Here is a 12,052-nt window from a genome sequence, read left to right on the forward strand (position 1 = left end):
TTTGTTTTTTTTTTTTAATTGCGGTACGATGATTTTTAACAGAATTATGAGCGATCAAACTCAAAATGCTCCTCTTTTTATTCGCAAGAACTCTAAGGTAAGAAAAAATAAAATTTTTGAGAACATAAAAAAAATAATTTTCTAAAAAAAACTTTAAACGTTTATGTTACAATAAAAAATCAAATATTTTAGTAAGTTATATTTTAGACACGTGACAGGCCTACAAAATAAGAAGAAAATTTCCCATTTTGTTCTCAACTCATAGTTTTCTATATATAAAATTTACTAAACTCACAAAAACTTAGAAGACATAGTGATCTTTCGAAAATAGAGATTTTAAGCTTAAAATCCTTTTTATTCAAATTTCATTCATTTTTAATAAAATTACAGTTTGAATTTTGAAGTTTGCAGCGCTTCGAACTTTTGTTCCAACTCAATATTTTTGACTGTGCTATAACGCGAGATTGGCGCGAAAACTGCGACATTTTCGTATCGGACAAAAATGTTTACAAACCCAATATCCTAAATTCGTACGTATTATTGGAAAATTTGACACTTGCGGTATTGTAAAATTTGTAAATAATTGACTTCGTTGCAGACATCGTGCTATTTCAGCAAAATTTTTGATCGCCGCTTTTATTAACACCGCTTTTCAAAATAGCACACACAAACTCAAGTTAAGCTTGGCGAAAACGACGAAAAAGAACGCGCGACAGAAATAAATGCTTAAAGGGCGACAAGTGAATTTTTCTTCGGTCGGTTATTACTACATCACTCGAGAAAACAAACGCGTCTAACCGCACGACAGTTAGGTCACGTTGTCGTCGTCGACGGAAATATAGATGATAAACTCAGAAAATATGGCTGGGATTCTTGCAAATTGCAAGTTACAATAACAAAGTAGCTGTTCCAGCGCGAAGCTCATAACTACACTTCAAGCAAGCATTCCCGCCAGGTACGTTGTATTAAAAATACAAGCGTGATAAGTCGTGACGAGCGCGCACATATTACATTATCGCGCATCTGTGTTCAACAGCGAACTTTCAAATTCCTAAATGAGCGATATTCAAGGAATTTTTTTTATATCTGAATAGTGTAATGTTAAAATTTTCAAGAAACAAATAATATGCTGTTGAATTTATAATGTCAAATTACATCCAATTTGTATTACTTTTGATTATTTCTGTAGGTTGTTACAATTCTTACTTAATATATCGTAAATTTAACTTAATAAATTGAATTAAACTAATTTAATTCAAGAAATGTATTGAAGATTCCAATTTTTAGTTTATTATTTACCAAGCGCTTATATATTATATAAACATTGTTTATCTTGAAACTAATTGTAAGCAATTCAATACAACAGAAATTAGTCAATTTACATTCTGATACATAAAAGTTAAAACTAACAAATTGTTATTTCATTCAAGAGATTGAATTACCATTGCTCCTTTGATATCTAACAGTATAAATGCATAAAATATCTTTTAGATATTTGAGATTGACTTAACGGGATCAAGAAATGCAAATCGATCATTGCCACAGAAAAAAAAACTGTTCTTAAATCAACCATAATATACTCATATAAACATAAGCAAAAAAATTGTTATCTTGTTTCAAAGATTTTAGTGTTGATTTGATTGAATTGATTGCATTTTTAATTAAGCAAGTCTTGAATTGAGTGCATTGAGTGCAAAGTATCTAATACTTGAATCAACACAAATTCAATCAAATAAAGACTAAAAATCTTTTAAGCAAGATTACAATATTTTTGCTCATATACATTTTGAGCATATCATGAATTATTTAAGAATTTAAGTCTTTTTTTCTGCTGCCATGGCTGAGAAAGATGCGTCGCGCCCAATACGGAATTAAAAAAAAAAATCATAAAATCATCGAAAACAAAGTCGCACGCAGCGTGGGCGACGGTATACTCTTTTCCTAACAGATAAATTGCGTTACACTTCAGGCAACTTTGCCGCGAGCTCGATTACGTAACGATGAAACATTTTATCGCGCGTGGGTACGGGGAGTGCGTCATGTTCCATATCCGTCCTAACAAGGCTGGCCTTTATGTTGCCCGCGTTACGGCGGCGGTGACGAGCACGTTCGATAAAAATGTTCAGTGAGATCGATACCTGTCATCGCCACGTCGCGCAGTTGTCGATATCGGCGACCAGCGCCGATGGGTATTTGGGAAGAATTGACATTTTGTAAAAATGATCGCGCACATTCCGCGCGTACCCGAACCGCCATACCGCTAGCGTCGTCTCGAAAATCGCACTGTGATGATCAAAGTTTAAGTCGCAATACCTGTCACTTCTCTTTCGCAAAAGAACGCACCGACGTCACTCGACATCTCCCGACTTAATTCTCAATTCGCAATAAACCACAATACGCGAAACTTTCAAGATTTCTCAGACCAAAGTAGTGGAATGGTACGTGTGCCAAATAAAATTATTTATCTTTTTATGTAAAACTTAAATAATCAACGCAAGCATCGAATGAAGAACGAAAGTAAAGGCATCATTGAACAATAGAATATAATCGATCATAAAACTATAGTATAAGTAAAACTATTAAAAGCGTTATTGTGACGCAGCAGACAGTTACACGAATTGTCGTAATATGTTTTACGTTTGAGCACAAAATAACTAACAAGCGCCAGATTCGATTTTGTAATACAGCGAATACTTCATTCTGACGGCCAGCGTATCCATTGCAAATACTTGGATCACCGGTACAGAAAACCTAGCCAAGATAGCCATAATACATTAATCACATCTACATAGCAGCTGACTATATTTATAATTTATCAGCCATACTGTGCCGTGCGGTTCACCAAGAAGTATGTCGCGGCAGAGGCACATTCGTCACAATTTTATCGCTCGTTACACTGGCAACAATGTCTCATTAATATGTCAACTCGTATGGATTGATTGGGTGGATCGAAACTATATAGAGAGGTGAACGAGGATTCGACAGTTCTATCGATGCGCAACGTCTCTATTAACAGTGCAAACAATGCCAATGTGTGCCATTATCTTTGACTAAAACTAATTGCTATCTAATCACGGTGACAATATTATCACCGCATCCACATCTGTCGATCAATAGATCAGCATCGGGCCATTTCCCATTTGACTGTTAGATATTTTGAGTTTCCACTCAATAACGCAAATTGCTAAAAGCAACGTGTCTTGTTTATGTACACTTATTTGTAAATGAAACAACCCAAATATCTAAACATTAAAAAAATTTAAGTATATAAAATATCAGTGTCTCTAAAGTCCGATAAATATTCATAATTGTTTAAACAAATAAAGTTGGAAAGTGATCGGCTCCTACAAATATCTTAATTTTTTAATATTAAAAAATCAGGAAAGCAATGTGTTTTCCATCTTCCTGGATTAAATAAATGAAGCACGATTGCAAATCGATTCCTTATATCTCCACCAGACTGCAGCACGAACAAGAGTCAGACTTATAGAGAACGACAGGTTCTTCATTTCTTATCGTACAGCAAGTTAAGAGAAAAAGAGAAAATTTTGTACACAGGGAAGAAGGAATTTCGACAAACAACGGAAGCAAAAAGCGAGATAGTGAGGACGATGGCGAAGAGTTGATACAGTAGTGGCATTGCCGTGCCATGCCATTACAATTTGCAATTATTACATTTCTCGACAAATGGATTGTGCTCGTGACTCGTTGCATCCTAGGAAGGAGAAGCAACGGACGTGATTGCATTGGGGATTTCGCGATACGACTTTACGGTCCCAGATATGATCCCGACGAAAAATTCGTCTGATGGCCAATAAAGCTAAGTGGCATACGTGTGAGTGTAGCATGTTTATACGTGGGCATTTTTGTGGGGGTGTGTGTGTGTGTGTGTGTGTGTGTGTGTGTGTGTGGGTGCGATGCGAACATGTGACGAGTCCGCACAGTATACGTTAACGAAACAGTAGCGCGCTGGATGAGTTATCGGTATTACTTTTATCGTTCGGCCGGCAACTTTGCCGCACGCCACGCTACAGCTCTTTATTGGAGGAAAGTCCGGGAAAATGAAGAAAAATACAGTCCCAAAAGATTACCTCCGAGAAAACACTGAATATCAGCAGCAAACAGACAAAAAAGTAATAACCCGAAAAAATACTCTAATATGTATAACATTTTTAAAAAATAATATTAAATAATCAGTCCAATCATATTACGCATTTCGTGAACACTCGTCATTACGAATACACATTATGTATTTCAAACGTTAAAAAAATTAATAGCTATAATTTTATACAGTATTTTATTTAAAAAATTTTAATATTGATTTATTTGACAATAAATGTAGTATTAAAGATTAATAATTATGTAAGCAAGTTAAAAACGTGTTTAATATTGATTGATTTAATTTAACAATATAATTACATATCATATTATTTTCTTTTATTTTTGCACAAATATTTATGTATTTTAAATATTTATGTATTTTAAATTTTTAGACTTTAGACTTCCCTCAAATATGATACAAAAGTCTTGAATTTTTTGTAAGTAACACAATAATAATCAAGATCTATAAATATGCATTAAATAATGTACACACATATGTACACAAGTTAAAAATTAGTTGAGCAATTTAATATCGATAAAAATCAGTTAAGCAATAAAAATTAATATAACCATCGGTACGCGAATTATGCGTATCACTTTGAACGCGTAAATTCTACTCTACTGCAAATGTTTAACTTTAATTTCTTATAATTCTAAAACTAATACCATAACATCCATATTTCCGCGTTAGAATTTTCAACTCTATTCTATCCAATAAAAAATATGTAGATCAAATATTAAACATTTAATATAGCACGATTCTATTTTGCTACTTCTATTAACATAACGTTATACAAAAATACAATAATTGTAAGTATTGTATCTGTTTATTTTTGCGTAGGATATTAAATACTTGATTGTAGGTATCACCCACACACAAGTTCTGTTGCAGCAAATCCAGCTAACTCGCGAGAGGTTCGCAGCCCTCGCTTCGGTCGACTCGCAGCAAATTAGATTAACGCGAATTAGCGAGCCGTATTCCATGCCGCCGGCTAGATTCCAGCGTCAGCCAGTAGAAAAGGGTGGCTAGATTACGAGCCACCTACCACCATTGGGACGGCCTTTACTACCACGCGTATACGCAACGGGACCCGGATGTTGCGAGTCCACCCCGTTAACATCATCAAACTACAACCCAACGGCATTGCCTCTACTCCCGTTACTGGCGGAAAGAGCGAGAGAATACGAAATGTGCGCGCGTGAGCAAGGATGTGTAATTACCACGTGACTACGGAACTTCCTCATCCACAGCTTTTGTGGCGGACGAAGATGCCCACCTTAAGAAAAGATCTCACTTCTCTTCGTGGATAATTCGTACGACGCATAAGAGAGTTCGCGGTTAAAGACCGAAGCTGCAGCACGAGAAAGAGAGTATGTTGTTATCTCGAGGAAGGAGGAGGCGGGAGACACATTATATGTGCGAAACGAGCGGAGAACGAGCGAGAAACGAGCGTTATCGTGAACGAGGTATGCGCGAACAGTCGCTCGTAAAAGCAAACCGCACACGAACCGTATGTACTCGCATTGCAGTTAAAAATAATTAAAAACTTTAGGAAATAATAAACAGGCTAAACAAGAGAGCGCAATTCGCCGTAGAAGATGACACAGCTATCACGAAATAAGAAGTACAGTGATTTATGAAACGTAACGCGGGGAAAAATAATGTATAATATGGACTTTCTCTACACATGAATGAAAGCCAATTAATTATCACGTCAGCCGTTTGTTTAAAAAAAAAATGTGAATCAAATTATGAAAATTTTATATTCGAAAATATATCGGATATTGGGAATCTATATGTTCTTTTTAAATAAAATAATAAAAATAATCTGTTATATTCACGCAGATAATGCGGAACGATATCTGAAAAATAAGGGAATAATGTCTACGTACAATTTAACACGATGACAACGCGATGTAATTTTATGCAGAAATCAAATGTTACTAACTTGGAAATATTTGGCGTTATTTATTTTATTGTATTTTATAATATCTTTATAATTATGAAAAAGCTTATGATAAAAAGTCATAAGCAAAAATCTTGAAAAATAAATGAAAATATTTCGTGAAATAATTTCACGATTATCACGCATACTCAAGTAATAACAAGATGCACGAAAGCGAGCGAAGGTGACACCCCAGCTTCGTGGTTCCGACAATTAAGAGAGTCAAGAAATAATAGAAAGGGTTAACGAGAAACGAAGGCGAGCGGAAGAAGTGCCGATGGTACGCAAAGGAGCAAGGAAAGCGTTTGAAAATGAGAAGGCAAGGAGGGTAAATTCAAGTATCTGTGGAAAAAGGATAAAAGCGGGAAAGAGAAGAGCGAGTGAGGAGGAGAGGAAGAGGGGCAAAGGAGAGAGTGAGAGTTTCGCTGAATCAGTTGATGGAACAGGCGGAAATGGAATGTAACTTGACGCTACGATTCTTCCTAATAACGTTTCCAGTGTTTCCAACGCGTTAAACGACTGCTACAGTGATTTTTATCACGCGGGCTTTATTTCGTTCGTTTGCTCGTTGCGCGAATCGAAGCGCTAATTGCGATCGCCCCCGCGCGTCACGTTTCCCACCCAGTCGCTCTTCCTCTCTTCCTCGTTCCTTCATTTTTTTTTAACCGGCGACGGGATGACAGAACGACGAGTGCAATAAGTTGAATTTTCACGAGCGTTGTGAAAGTTGAATCAACGGCGATCGTTAAACACGTCATTAATTTTAACCGTTCGCGTCCTAACGAATATCAAAAATATCCTTCATTGTTTGCATAACCAAGCAAATATATGAGTACGAGTTAACACAATGTGCTGTTGTGTGATGTTATATTATGTTATATCGTTCAACATAAAAGATATCAGCAGATATCATTGTAATAAACTGCTGACGTTTGGATATACATCTGAAACATTCGCTTACTGAAAAGTACAGATAAAATATCGAGATCTACTATACATGTGTGTTTACAGAACGTACAATTTATAGCTTGAGAAATAATTTTTCATAAATTTTTCACAAGAAACTTATTGATTTCGCAAAGTGAATGAGATATCACTTAAATATGTTTTAATTCTTTATTCTTATCAGCAATCGCGCATGAATTTAATCGAGCATCGGGAATGCTTGATGAATGAAAAATAAGAAAAATACGAGGTGAAGGAAAGAAGCAAAGTATGAAGAATAAGGTGAGTAATGCGGACAAGCACACTGCGAACATAATCCACCTAGTTTCTTACTTCCCATAGTTCCGCACATATTTGAACCCTTTCATAAAATCAGCGGGTGAAGAACAAAAACCGGGAATACGAAGAAGAAAGAGAAAAAAGTAGAGAGAAAGAGAGAGGAAGAACAATGTAAATGCGCGCGAAAGGGTATGAACAGCCATCTCTCCGTTCTTTCCTGCAAGTCACGTCATATAAACCTTCTCTCACCTGCGTAAACTTTCGCGGGAAGTTAAAACAATCAGTTCTCAATCTCTGTATGAAAAACTGAAGAGAATTAAAAAATCAAAAAGTTAAAAAGAAACATTCGATTTCTCGGCGAAGATAAAAGTGCGCAAAAATGGGCAAACGATTCAAATGAAATTTATACAATCCTGTTTCATACGTTCTTTACCTTCAATATTTATCTTGTGAATCTCTGAAAAAAAAAAAAACATTCTTTTTCAGACACCTCTCTCTATATCTGTTTCGCAACATACTTTTTATAATGTTCAGTTTCAAGATTTTGAATTTAGTGCGCTCCAAACAGGAACATTGTGTTATTTTCAGGATATATTTCACCGTATTTATGTCCCGTTTTATCGCGTTGATCTGATAATTCGCCGAATACTTCATCCAATCTAAAAAACGCAAAAAAAGAAAGTGAGCGAGCTGCGAAAAAAAGATGAAAAAGGTAGAGGAGGTTACAGCGAAGAGAGGAGGGAGGCACGAAGAACGAGATAAGTAACATACACCCCAGTACTCTCGGCGGCATCCAGCCGGTTTTTGCAACGCTTAGTCCCACGCGCAGAGACGCGCAAAAGAGGCAGAAAAAGAGCGAAAAAGCAACGGTGACTGCGAAAAAAAGCTCACTCGGTTATCCGACGAGACGTTTCAGTACAGTACGGCGTGTGTACATAAAATGTATCAAAAGCCGTGCATTTTCCCTTAGTCATGGAATCCTCGACGAATTAGGAGTCGAATCTTTTTAGTGAAAAAAAAAACCTTCGTTAAGCATATAACATTTACATATTTACGATTTTATCATGCTTAAGTAATTTATCGACTAAATAAATTAACACTAAAGTCGCAGAATTCTTGACAAATTGGGAAAAATCTTTTTGGAGCGAAAAAAGCTTTTGTTAAAAGCCATAAATAACATATACATATTTACGATTTTAGAATTCTTACGTGATTTATTAACTAAATAAATTAATATTAAAATTAATGTTGAACAGTTGCGGAATCTTCATCTTCGATGAATTAAGAGAATTTTTAGAGAAAATAAATAATCTTTATATACGTTTTCTCGATTTCGTAATTCTCAAGTAATTTGGCAACTAAATAAATTAATATTAAATTAACTTTCTGTCAAAAATAAGTCTATTTAAAATTTTTCAACGGATAAAATGGAAGAAAATAATAAAATATTCTGTTATTTATTTATATTTCAAAAATCCTAACTCGTCAAAAGGCTTTAAACTGCGATGAATACAGTACCTCAATATACGATCGATCACAGAAAGATTGCAACATTTTTTGTTCACCAGAACGATTGGTTCTTACTTATGGATTTAACCATTTCAATCGCTCTAGAAACAAGGCTGAGTTCCGAAACACATCGAAAAAAGATCGATTGCATCTTTTCTATGAGACTCATCTGAATTATATGTCGCATATATAACCTAATTAGAAAACCTATATTATTCAAACGTAAGGTAAACATTAACTGTCTTACACTTCGGAAGCATCATCAAACGCACGATAAGTGCGAGTCATTGTCATTATATCAATTACATTGTGATGCCCGAGAGTAATAGCACGTTAGATGAGCGCGACTGAAAGTAGCACTGACAGATAAGCAGCTCGTCGACATGTAGTTACGTGGATAATAAGAGGTACATGTTGATGCCAATGAAGAAACATCACCGATTTAACCATCACGTAGTTATATATAGTAACTTTCAGCGAGTATCTTACATAAGCGGCCTATATTCCTCTCTCGGTCTTTTTCTTCCTCGTTGCATATTCGCGTAACACCGAATGTAAAACTCATCTGATGACACGTTAACGGAAGCTGTTCAAACATCATTGATTATATGAAGAAATTTAGTTAATATTTACTTGCGACAAGTGATGAAATAATATAAAAAAATCGTCAGAGATCGCTTGTCTCGAGAGGAAAAAAAATGAAACAGATATTTTTAATTGTTCGAGCAGAAGGTACGAGAAGAGAAAGCGACAGTTATGAAACCAAAGCCTTTCGTGCAGAACCAGACTCTCGGCTCTTCGACCGTTTCCTATATGGATGATCTCATTAGCAGCCAATGAGACGTATGCTCGTAACGTACCGCGCGCAACGTGACGCAACGCGCATGAATTAATGAGTCAATTGCACGTTCGCCGGGGATAAATCTTCTCGGATCTTCCACAATTAGTGTCAGTTAACCAATTCTCCGACGAGACCTGCGTTCATACGAGCGATATATACTTCGATCTCTCCGACATGTAAAAGTAACATCAGACGGTTCATTAGAAAAATTTAATTGCGCGCCAACGCTAAGCGCACAAAATCGTCTTCCATGTATAAATCCGAGATATTCGAAAACGCTAAAAATTGTTTTGTTGTATAAATTAAAGAATTATCAAATAATAAAGCCAATTCTCTTATCCAAAGAGACAGGATTGTTTCCAATTTTACAAAAGCTTTTTCATTGGGAGGAAATACAAGTGTGTGTATATGGAACACTTGGAATATAAATCTATTATAGAATTTCGAAATCTCTTGTAATCGATGTGAATATACAATATATATATATATATGTGTGTGTGTATGTGTGTGTACATTAATCAGATTATTATTGTCAATGGGATTAGTAATTATCAATCGCGTTATTCAAACGCACGGATTTTCAAGTTACTGGATTTTGCCAAATTATACGATACCTCAAAACACCATCATGTCTGATAACGTTCGTGTCATAGTCCATTTCATTCCCTGACTCGATCCAACCGCGAAATTACTTTCGGGAACACCAGTGTGCCAACGTGCGCGCGAATAACGACGAATCAGAACAAAACCCGCGAGTATCTCAGGCTCGTTCGCTTTCGGAGGGATGGTCCTCTTTCGCAATGCGGTGGAAGGGCGACGGGACGGTATTTTCTAGCGCGTTGTTACCTCGGATTATGGCGCGCGTCTTCAACCCCGAGAGGTTATACGGCTGGAAGTTGAATAGTCTGCGCAAAAGTTCCACCACCGCAGAACTCATCCCTCGTTAATTCCAAAGTTTCGCGAATCTCTAGTCTCTCCCTTCCTTTTTTTTTCTTCATCCAAAGAAGAACATCCACCGTCCGCCTTATATCCGACGCATTTGTACGAGCGAGCGAGCAAGGCAGAAACTCCGTCTTACAAACCAGATGTAAGACAACTGTCAGAGAAGTGGATCATCCGTTTCGCGTTAACGTTGCTAGGTCGAAAACATTCATCATATAATAGCCGGTAAATCTTTTCGTAGAAATTTCAGATTCCATATTATTAAGAATTTTATTAGATATTCGAAAAACTACAAATACTAATATATTATGATGGACGTTCTTCTATCACTTCGTAAATATTTCATATATTTATTTACTGTTTAGAACTGTATAGATAATATTAAAAAATATTTTTATTATCGTTAGATACGCGATCATTCACAAAATTATCAACATTGTTTGAATAGTCGGGATTAAAGATAATCGTGCTTGAAGTTTATTAAAGCAAGCAGTTCAAAGGTAATAGAAATAAACGGAAGGAAGACGGACGTTCTCTTTTTAATTTTTAATATTACGTAGATAAAAGCGAATGAAGAGCTGATGTCGCGAAACGTTTCATCGCGTTGCGTTACGCGAATGCGAATGCGAATGCGAACGCGAACGCACGTACGCGGGGTGAAAAATATTTTTACGTTCGCCACCGGCGAAACTAGTTATTAGTCACGTGGCGAAGGGTTGCAGAGGACGTGGCGGAATGAAGTGGCGCGGAACGTGCATCACACGCACACCCATGTACGCAGAAAGAGAGAGGAGAGAGGAGAGAGCCGAACGCGAAAGGGTGATAGGTCAAGGGGAAAGGGGAGAACGCGGTAGCTCGCAATTTGCGTAATTGAGCCCTGAATTATTTACACTGTCGGGTGCGTCATACTTCCACTCGGTAATAACTGACAGCCTGGCGTAAATGCGAAATCGGTTGACATTTAGCACGCCCAAAATTACGACGATCACCAACAGTAACGCGGCATTGTCTGCGTTCATGTCGAAACGGTAAACGTATGCGAGCCTACTGGATTTTCTTTTTTTTTTTGTTTTCATTCGCCAAACAAAGCAACCTCGATGAATCGGCATTCGAAGCGCATTAAAAATTTTCCAATTTCAGCGAGATTATTTTCTCATCGAGGAAAAAATATTTCGATCGTAAACTCGTGACTATTTTCAAGGGTGAGCTTAGAAAATTTCAACAATATAGAAAAGCCATACTGCTTTAAAAAGAATAATCTTTTTTTTTTCCGTAATGCCGTATTGCATTCCTTTTCCATTACCTTCAGTTAATTAAATTTAATCGCAAAAGATTAAGAAAAAGAAATTAAACGGTCTTCAGAAAACCGGCAGCGGATTATTCAAAGCGAGACGCAATGCCACGGTTGATCTTCACCGCCTTTCGTGGTAGAGTCGACTCTAAAGTGAGGACACACGTTAAGCGGAATGTTAAAGCAATCAAATCGTAT

At 36.5% G+C, this 12,052-nt stretch overlaps 1 protein-coding gene and 1 long non-coding RNA gene across 11 annotated transcripts in view; both read right to left on the reverse strand.

Annotated features, from left to right (window-relative positions):
* LOC105149425 (uncharacterized) overlaps positions 1–12,052 on the reverse strand; it is a 375,771-nt gene that overhangs the window by 284,916 nt on the left and 78,803 nt on the right. The gene's annotated exons all lie outside the window — the stretch shown is intronic.
* LOC147910277 (uncharacterized) overlaps positions 1–12,052 on the reverse strand; it is a 67,435-nt gene continuing 55,383 nt past the window's right edge. The window contains exon 2 of the long non-coding RNA XR_015544630.1: positions 1–12,052. This exon is cut by the window's right edge and continues 30,546 nt beyond it. This is a non-coding gene — a long non-coding RNA (uncharacterized LOC147910277).

This window comes from Acromyrmex echinatior, chromosome 3, assembly GCF_024713525.1.
Source record: "Acromyrmex echinatior isolate Ae372 chromosome 3, ASM2471352v2, whole genome shotgun sequence".
Taxonomy (NCBI): Eukaryota; Metazoa; Arthropoda; class Insecta; order Hymenoptera; family Formicidae; genus Acromyrmex; species Acromyrmex echinatior.